Source organism: Lynx canadensis, chromosome C2 (assembly GCF_007474595.2).
Source record: "Lynx canadensis isolate LIC74 chromosome C2, mLynCan4.pri.v2, whole genome shotgun sequence".
NCBI lineage: Eukaryota > Metazoa > Chordata > Mammalia > Carnivora > Felidae > Lynx > Lynx canadensis.
The window spans coordinates 58,621,809-58,632,072 of NC_044311.2; the positions used below are offsets into that span (position 1 = coordinate 58,621,809).

The window sequence follows — 10,264 nt, forward strand, 5'->3', positions numbered from 1 at the left end:
TGCTCTTGACCCTTTGGGTAGGTGGGAGTGGGGGTGGGTGGTGTGTAGATGAGAGAAGGGGTTGGGGAGGGGAGGGAAGGAGGCAGGAAGGGGGCGACTAGATCCCAGATCCCAGCATTGGCCAGACGGCGAAGCGGGGGGGGGGGGGGGGGAGGGCGGGGGTAGAGAGAAAAAGAGGATACAAATACAACGGTATGGCTGTACACACCAAATTCGACTTCGACTGGGGCGGGGGGAAATCTCCGGCAAAGCACGAAGGTGAAGCGATCCAGCGGGCAGAGAGTGAGCCCCCCTGACAGCTCACCATTCAAGCACCCTCACATCTCGAGCGGGAGAGGGTGGGAGGCGGGGAAGGGGACCGCGGAACGTTTCAGGCCAAGGAGACGCTCGCGGCAGCGGCATCTTTTAAGACTGACCTGCTTTAAAAGTGCCACTTTAATGGCTTAGGAAATAACTAAAATCGGATCACACGTTACTCACCAACGTCTGCACCTAAACTGGGAGCTCCAGGTCGGGTTTTAGGAGGCAGTATAGGAAACGCCAAGCTGGAACCCGAATGCAAATCCATCAGCTGCTGCCCCCAAATCGCGCACAGAGGGAGAGGCGCTCGGGAGCCCCCAGATCAGCCCATCGCGGGAGCCTCCGCCAGCTTGTCCCCCCTCCCCCCCGCACCCCCGGCCCCTCCTCCGCGCCAACTGTGTAAATCAGCCGCCGCAGTCCTCTCGCCGCGCATCGCAGGCAAATCCCTGCTTAGGAAGCAAGGAAGCAAGTGATCTCTCTCTTCTCTCTCTCTCCTCTCTCTCTGTATCATGCTCTCTCTCATTCTCTCTCTCCTCTCATCCCCCCCTCCCCCTTTATGGGTCACAATCTGGCAGCTCTACAAAGAGAAACCTTGTAAAATTGAGTGGCAGGAAGTCAGCATTCTGTGTCTGTGGATTGATTTTAACTTTTATTTGCAAATGAGGGGTGGCTGTTTGGAAAATTACAGCCCAGGCCCGAAGGGGTTCGGGCGGGGTCATCAAATTAAGAGCATCTGAGCTGTGTTGATGGGCGGTATCGCTAAATGCCTCGTAGAAGCTGTTTCCAAGTGATTTGCAGTGCCCCCCCCCCTCCCCGCTTCATGATACATAGGTGACATTTTGGAAGTACACATATTTTTCTCATCTGTTTACACTTGCTAAGAGGGAGGAAATAAAACTAGGGTGAGGGGCGGTGTGGGGGGCATCTGCTGGGGAGATGCTGGGTACCATTTCGTGACCAAGTAAATGAGGACACTTGAGCAATTATCGCACCTATGTGAGAGTATTATTACAACATTATATACCCACTGGAGGCGACCATTACCCCCACTGCAGTCATACTAATGCAGTCATTTAATGCTCCATTCAGTCTGCAGTGTAAACCAACGCAGATCTGTTTAATAGATTCTTCTCATCAGCGACTGTGTTGGAGAGAGGGCAATCTTCCACTAACTTCAAACTGAATAGAAAGTAGTCCCAGGAATCATCTTCGTATCTCTTGCCATCCCTAACTGAAGTGAATGGAACAAAATTATCCAAGACAAGCCAAGTTGTGTAGCTAGTTTATAATTGTAGACATAAACTACCTCGACCCTGTTTTTAAAAGCTCTCAAAGGAGCTAACTCAACCCTGGCAAAGAGTACTCTCTTTCATATGTGGAAATCTTTGAGAAACAGGCCTGGAGGTATGATTTTAGCCTTGATTTAATGGATTCACTATACACTATATTATGCCATTGTTACTCTATCTTATATGTGTATTATACCACAAGTCTAGTGTCTGTATTACCTCCATTAAAAGAGAGAAGATGATGGAACTGGTCAGAGTGGAAACCAGGGGCCTGTGGAATTTCTTTGGATTTTACACATATATTAGCCAAAGTCAGTATGGCAACTGTGTTTGTTGGTTGTGCATAGAGTGAATTTAGATGTCCTTTTTAACATAGTGTTTCAATTTGTTCTCCACAATAGTGTTAAGACTTTTTAGATTAGTAGGGTATCTCCTAGGGACCTAGAAAGTGGCAAAAACAACATGATATCAAAACCTATACTTTTAAATATAGTTTTTCAGATCTGCTGGCCCAGAGTTGAATCCCTCCTCAGTACTTTCTTGGATAGTAAGTGCGTCTGTGTGGATTTTATATATGTGGAGACATGGATAAGAGAAGAACACTTGTTTGGGGTTTTTCACTTACTAGTTCTGTAAAATTGAGTTTTAACGAGATATATCCAGGAAAGGTTGTGAAAAAGGTCATCCCTATAACAAATCAGTCTGATTTAGGAGAAATGAGCTACATCAGTAGGCTGATGAGTCATAAAGATGTTTCTGGCCGTTTCAGGTGGTTGCTCAATTTGAGGAGAATCACTCCTGAGTACACCATATTCTATGTGGGCAAGTGTGAAATCACACACATGCCCCTGAGCCTCAAGGCTGGAGGCTATTAGAGTAACCCTGAAAGAAGTCATTCCTGAAATAGCTGAATCTCTTTAACTTTTTGGAGCTTTTTTTAAATTTCATTTGATTTTCAATGTTATTTGTTGATCAAAGAACGTTGAATGTGTTAATAGATTAACTGAGCAGATGTTGGTTATGATCTGTTGGTACTGGGGAGCTACAGAAGATTGAATAGCTAGAACGGTTCAGAGTTAAAAGTGAGTGCTTCCAACACAAATATTTCAGGTCAGATAAAAATGTTGTGGGCTAAATGATTGTGACGGGCCTTTGAGTGATTCTTTGTTGTGATTTTTTAGTGCATTTTGCAAAGGTATTTATTTACATGTCCATAGTTTTATTTTAATCAATTTATATTGTGAAAAGGAAGAACTGTTATGAAAATACTGTGTTCTTTATATGTGATGCATAAAGGATGAAAGGAAAATGTAGAAATAACATTCAGAATGTAATTAAATATGGTTATATTACTGATTTGACATACGTATTTTTAGTTCCAAGGACAACAGTATTTCTCAATTTCCTTTGAACTGTTCTGTCATTTTCCAGAGAGAGACAGTGGTATTAAAATGAATAAAGTAGGGGCGCCTGGGTGGCTCAGTCAGTTAAGCATCTGACTCTTGATTTCATCTCATGGTTTGTGGGTTCAAGCCTCACAACGGGCTCTGGGTTAGCAGTGCAGAGCCTGCTTGGGATTCTTTCCCTCTCTTTCTCTACCCTCCCCTCCTCTCTCTCTCTCTTTCAAAAATAAATAAATAAACTTTTAAAAAATAGAAAAATAAAATGAATACAATAGTTACATTTTTTTCTTATCTAGTATATATTTTACTCCCTCTGATTTAAATAAAATAAATACATTTTGAAAGATTTAATACTAATTTAAGTAATAGTAGAGAGCTCCTTTTATCATGGAACATTCACCCAAGAAAGTTCTAAACTCTGCAGTAATTTATGATTATGTATGGCATACCTAAATCATCTATATATCGTATTCATCTGTGTTTGCACAAGCATTCATGAAGCCTGTCTCTCTCCCTCTCTCTCCCTCCCTCTCTCTCTCTCTCTTTTTGTTTGTTCCAAATAGTTTTCAGGCCAACAAACTACATGCTTGATAATTATCAAAAAGCCAATTGTTTCTTCATTTGAGCAACTTTTGATACCAGTTTTGAAACAATTGAAAACACAATTACTCACACAATACAATTTTGCAAATGAAAATTTAGCCTATAAAAATTAAGCAGATAAAAATATGATAAAACAGAAATTAAATGTTAGTGTTTATTGCAAGAATTCAAAGGATTAAACAATAGAGACTGAAGGTTATATACTTACATAAACGTTTCCTTTTGTAAATCTTCCTCTAGCTCCACAGTAGAAACATGTTTGAAAGATTTTATATTTTGCATAAGTTCCAAAGCTATGGATAACTTTGTTTTCTTGAAAACATCTTGTAAAATTTAGTGAATCAACATATTTGTGATACCTGCATTATCATTATAATTGACAAGCTATAAATATAGAGAAGTAGTTACAAGGTATTCAATTAGACATTGATCTTTTCTATTTTGTTTCACTAAAACATTTAGAAGCACTTTGTAAACTCCCAACCTAATGAAAATTTAGGTTATCTTTGAAGTAAACGTGTGTTTTAATCTCAAAGATTAAGTGGACTATTTTAGAACTCCCAGAGTTTATCTAATATGAACAAAGCCTCCAAATTTTTTGTAGTCTGGATTAAGCATGGAAAGTTATTGTTCCCTTCATAAGTGATTTTCTAAAATTATTTGGAATTAATTGATTGTAGATGTTAAGATTAAAACTACTGAAAAAAAATCTTGAAAGATCAAGATAAGAGGAAATTAATCAAATATATTTGTTGAAATGAATTAAACTATTGAATAATACATCAGGAAATAATGAATAGATATTATATGTAGTGGAAAGAGGTAAATCACATAAGTTTTAGTAGTGAAAGGAGTTTTTTCTTTTTTTAATATATGATGAGAAAAGGGAATGAAAATAATTTTATAACATTATAGAATCTAAGAATTAAGAGGGACTTGAAAGGTTATCTAGTCTGACCAATTATGTGATATTCAAATCCCAATTTCACTGTTCTTTGCCAAATTGCTATTCAGACTATGATTTAATATTGCCTGTGATGTGGAGCTTGGTACATTTCAGGGCAGCTGATTTTGTTTTGGGACAAATCTAATTGGTAGAACAAATTTGAGACAAACTTAAAAAAATATATTTTCTTTTACTTCCCGTTAAGTAGTCTTATTTGCTTACAAATCTAAGGTAATGAACTTCCTACTTATTCGAATTAGGTTTATTTTCATGCAAATGGAGAAACTTACCTGCCAGGTAGAAATGTAGAAACAGTCTTCAAGAGATGAGCCAGGGCTTGGGTGCCTGGGTAGCTCAGTCAGTTAAACGACTGACTCTTGAGTTTGGCTTAGGTCATGATCTCATAGGTCATGAGATGGAGTCCCCTGCCTCATTAGGCTCCACTCTGGGTGTGGAGCCTGCTTGATATTCTCTCTCTCTCTCTCTCTCTCTCTCTCTCTCTCTCTCTCTCTCAAACAAAAAGAAATGAGTGAGAGCTAGAAAAGGACTCATTTAAATTGAGAAGATAATTGAAACTATAGAATTTGTGGTAACTACCCTAAAGTGAAAAAATGTTAATATTATAGTGCTTGAAAGTTACTTATGAAATATTTAAAATAATTTAGCTAGTTTTCATGTAAATCCCTTTGGAACCACATTTGAAGTTGTATATGTGTCCTCTTAATCTACTAATTTAAAGTTAACTACAGCATCGTAAGAGGAATAGTATTGGCATCAGCTAAAGAGGCCAGAAAGCCTAAACAATACCCATAGATATTTATAAGTCAAATCAAATTTCCCCTGGTCTTTGAATTTTTGAAAGCTATTTGAGAACATGAATATGAAATGAATATTTTTAAATGAGGCTGATTTCAATATAAAACCTTATGAAAAATTCTTTCTTACCAAGTATGGGACAAGATAAAAGGCTTAATATGATTGTATGCTGGAATTCACAGATAATGGAAATATTATGTACAACTTTGCATTTTAAGAATAGAACAAAAATGTTATGAAACACTGAATATATATCTGAATGTTAACAATTTTTTAAGGTGACTTAAATCCAAAGAAGTAAAGTTTCTTTGAATTTGGCTGTCTCATCTGTGTCACTCTGCTGAATTACTTAGGATATAGCTTCTTTTAGTTTTAATGTTCTATCTAAATCTCCTTGCACATTTCTGTGTTGTTAATTACTGTTTAGTGATTCTAATATCTGTAACTCTGTCTTTTGAGTATTGAAATTGATGTTGTCTATGTATTTTCACACAGGAAAATATCTGATTCTATGGGTGCCAATCCTTTCCCTTTCATATCCAACAAAATACTCTTTTTTCACAGGTGAATGGTCTGAATTTTATTTTCTCTAATAGTACTGTTTTTTAAGAATTTGGTGAGTGGGGAAATATTTATTACAAATGTTACTTTTAACAAATATTTTAAATAAGAAGAATAATGTGATTTAATAAACATATGTGGAACAGCTAAGATGCCATTCACTGCTTTTTAATGACAGCAAAAATTATCAAATAATGTGGAACCTATAATGCTATTAATTTACCCTCATCCAAAAGATATAAAATACTTTCTAGAGAGTGTCACCAAAAATATAAATAAAAGATAAAGAATATTTGCATATTTGGGCATGTATTTTAATGTACCCTTGTTATTTTTAAAGGATAGTCTGACCTAAAACTTTTTTAAAATTTCTTGTATTAGTTACATATGTTCATTGACAGTGGCGTGGTGAAATGTTTCATGTGATTAAGACAGTGACAGTGTGTTTGCTAACTTCCCTCACCTGCCCATTAAAACACTCTATGGTTTATTTTGTGACATTTTATTAGAAATGCCATAAAAAAGTAGCCAAAATATGTTTACACATCTAAAAAATGTTACATATATGAGTGTGTGTGTGTGTGTGTATGGGTGTGGGTTGGGAGGATATAACATTTAAAAATAATGGGTTCTTTATAAAATCTTTGTTTTGTTTCTAAAATTGTTTTGTCTCTAATAGGGGAAGCAACAGAGTTTCGAAGACTCAAAATGTAACAAAATAGTCATCCATAAGATATAAAAGTTTCATCATATTTATTTTATTGATATTGGATGAGAATATTCATTGAGTTAGAAACTCTTGAAACATTTATGTCACAAAAGATCAGATGGATTATCTTTGGGAGCTGACCTTTTTTTCTATGGGTTTAAGCCAACACCCTGGAAAAATAATTATGTTCAACAATTTAGTAGTCTGACATCAACTCCCCAATGTGCAAGCACTTTCTATCATTTATAAAAAAGTAACATGTGTTTTTAAAATTCTACTACCGTTTAGCTCTTATGCCAAAATACATAAAAAGCCAAAATACCCAAGTCTTGAATATGTTTAACGTTCATTAGAGTCTTTGGCAATCCGGTTTAAGAAAAGGGGGATATTTTTTTTTAAAAGGCTTTGCAGTGTTATCTCACGGAAATTCAAGTACTGAAACAAGTACAGCCAGACCTCATGGGGAACATAATTGGAAATTAGGCCACACTTTGTATCTCTCAGGGTCCACACGGTCTCCCTGTTCCCTCCCTCACTTCCCATCTGTTCTCCACAGCAGCAAGAATGATTCTTAAAAACGTAAGGCTGCTCTTATCTTTCAGTAACCCTCTAGTGGCTTCCCATCTCTCTGGGCCAAAGCTAGCATTCTGACCCAGGTTCATGAGCCCAGTGGGATCTTTTTGCTCACTCCATTTCTGACCTTATACCCCATCATTTGGTTTGTTGCTCCCACTCCACCAGGCATACTCCCCCTGCCCGTTGTTATTCCTTTGATTCACCAAGCACATACCTATTTCAGAGTCTTTGCATCCGCTGTGCACTCTGTCCGGCAAACCCTTTCCACAGTTATCAGCACGGCTGGCTGGCAACTGCACTGCATTCAGGTTTCTGTTCCAAGAACACACCATCAAACATGCACTGCTGACCATGGCTGCCCCAAGTAGCAGTTCCCCCATTGCTTTTAAACTTCATGGCATGCTTTATTTTTTATTCCCACAGTTTTCTCTCCTCATGAAATATAATTTATATGCTCATGCATTTTTACCGTCTATCTCCCACTACCAGAATAAGTTTCATGAGAACAGGCGCTTTGTTTTATTCATTGCAGTATTGCTGGCACCTAGAACAGTACCCTGTGCATAATAGGAACTCTATACAAATGTATTAGAGGAATTAAATGAGTGAATGTTCTCTCTAATCTCTACTTCTTTTTGAGTCTGCACCATTTTTTTTTTCCTTCTGCTAAGCTGCTTTCTCTGCATCAGCTAGCATACAGCTCATAATTGCTACATGGCCTTTCAGCTGCAGGATTCTCCACCAACTAGCAACTTCTGTCTTTCACTTTAGTTCAAATTCCTGAACATTTAATTGAACAGGCTTATTTTTTTTTTTTTTTCCAGTAAGGCCACATAGACCATAAGTTTCTGGTCAGTCTCTGAATGTATTCTTTTTGCTCAGATGTATTCCTCGTCCAGTAAGGCTGAGCCAGTTCAGAGCATGGATGATTCAGTGTGAGGGGCTGTGGACAGGCTTCCAGGTGACACAAACATGTCTAGTCCACAGAGCCATTGCAGCCATGCTGGCATCTATGCTCTTCATTGTCCCAATTCCTGCCTGACCAAGAGCCTGACATCACTCTTTAATTCATTGCACCAACCTTCTGCTTCCGTGTTCTTCCTGATGAAATGACTTGTCTGTATTTTCCTCATTATATTTCTTTGTTAGATATAACTATGCAGCTGTAAAACTCCTATAGTAAATATATCCATGTCTCTGCCTTGATCCCAAAGGGGACAAAATGTCCTTGCACTTCCATTCTCCCCAAGCTGTTCCACTTAAGCTTTTGCATGGTAAGCAAAAAATCTCTTGTGTCTTTATAGAGATCCCATTGTGGACACAACCTAAGGTGATCCCCAATGTGTCACATCCTTGCATAATCTCATCTTCATAGTTTAGTGTGGGTGGAGCCTGTAACTTTTTTTACCCAATAGAAAATGGCAAAGGTTAAGGGATTTTGCAGATGTAGAATCCCAAATCGGTGATTTTGAGTTAGCTGGAAGGGAGATTGTTCTGGGTCAGCCTGACTTAATTAGGTGCACGTCCTTAAAAGACAGACTAGTGTCCTCCCTAAAATGAAGACACTTTCTCCTGGTGAACTTGAAGAATCTAAGGCAATGAATTCTTCCAACAGCCTAGTTGAATTTAGAAACACATTCTTCCCCAACCAAGTCTCCAGATAAGGATACAGCCCAGTGTCTCTGGGATGGGCATGCTGCTGGTTGGGCTGAACCTTCTTGGTGGCTGAGCAGGCTTGGTTCTTGTCTGGGCAGCTGCCATTATCTGCAGCATGGGTGGGAGTGGGAGCAGGAGGGGGCCAGCAATGAGTCAGGGAGTAGATGCTTGGCAAGGCCTATGGTTTCAGCAGCGCCAGTTCAGCCATGGCCCCAGTCGAGGTGGGAGATTCCATCCCTTCAGTGGTGGTTTTAGGAGGGGAACAAACTGAACCTGGCAGAGCTGTTCAGGGGCATGAAGGGGGTGCTGTTTGGAATCCCTGAGGCCTTTACCCCCGAATGTTCCAAGACCCACCTGCTAGGGTTTGTGGAGCCGGCTGAGGCTTTGAAGTCCAAGGGGTCCAGGTAGTAGCATGTCAAGTTTTAATGATGTCTTTGTGACTGAAAAGTGGGGATGAGCTCACAACTTTGGAGACAAGGTTAGGCTCTTGTCTGACCCCACAGGGGCCTTTGGAAAGGAGATGGATTTGCTACTAGATAATTCATTGGTGTCTGTCTTTGGAAAACACCAGCTTAAGAGGTTTTCCATGGTAGAAGAGGATGACATAGTGAAGTCCCTGCATGTGGAGCCAGATGGTATAGGCTGCACTTGCAGCCCGGCCCCTAACATCATCTTGCAGCTCTGAAGCCCTGGCCTCAGACATGCTCCTTGTAACCTTTTCTATTTTACCTACCCAGGCCTGGATGGAGGGCCCCAGTCCAACTGCAACAGGGGCCACCCAGTAGGAATCTTGGCCAAATTTCTGCAACAAACATTTCTGGTTCACATTAAAACAAACAAACAGCCCAATTGATACCAAGATTGTCACTTTGTGAGACTGAGCAGAGGACTCATCTAAGTCATGCCTGGATTACTGACCTATAAGAATTGTGAGACAATAAGTGTGCTTTGTTTTAAGCTACAAAGATTGTGGTAATTTGCTATATAGCAATAGAACACATACATAGATTCTTCATCCTAGTTCACAGTAAAAGACAAATATTTAGAGTCCCCATGTTATTTTAGTTCTTTAGTCCTATGTGGGTCTTTGACTTGGACTATTTTTGCTTTCTTTGAGTTTTACATGCTAAATTGTGAAAATAGAAATAATTTGCTTCAGGGGCACCTGGGTGGTGCAGTCGGTTAAGCGTCCGACTTCAGCCAGGTCATGATCTCGCGGTCTGTGGGTTCGAGCCCCGCGTCGGGCTCTGGGCTGATGGCTCAGAGCCTGGAGCCTGTTTCCAATTCTGTGTCTCCCTCTCTCTCTGCCCCTTCCCCGTTCATGCTCTGTCTCTCTCTGTCCCAAAAATAAATAAACGTTGAAAAAAAAATTAAAAAAAAAAAAAAAAGAAATAATTTGCTTCTT

At 39.3% G+C, this 10,264-nt stretch overlaps 1 protein-coding gene and 1 pseudogene across 1 annotated transcript in view; one reads left to right on the plus strand and one right to left on the minus strand.

Moving 5' to 3' along the window:
* Nucleotides 1-582, minus strand: part of SLITRK3 (SLIT and NTRK like family member 3) — a 9,208-nt gene extending 8,626 nt beyond the window's left edge. The window contains exon 1 of the mRNA XM_030330429.1: nt 481-582. The gene's annotated coding sequence lies outside the window, so the exon portion shown is untranslated. The remainder of the gene's footprint in view (nt 1-480) is intronic.
* An 8,465-nt stretch (nt 583-9,047) lies between these two features.
* Nucleotides 9,048-9,544, plus strand: LOC115524082 (annotated as a pseudogene).
* The last annotated feature ends 720 nt before the right edge of the window (nt 9,545-10,264 follow it).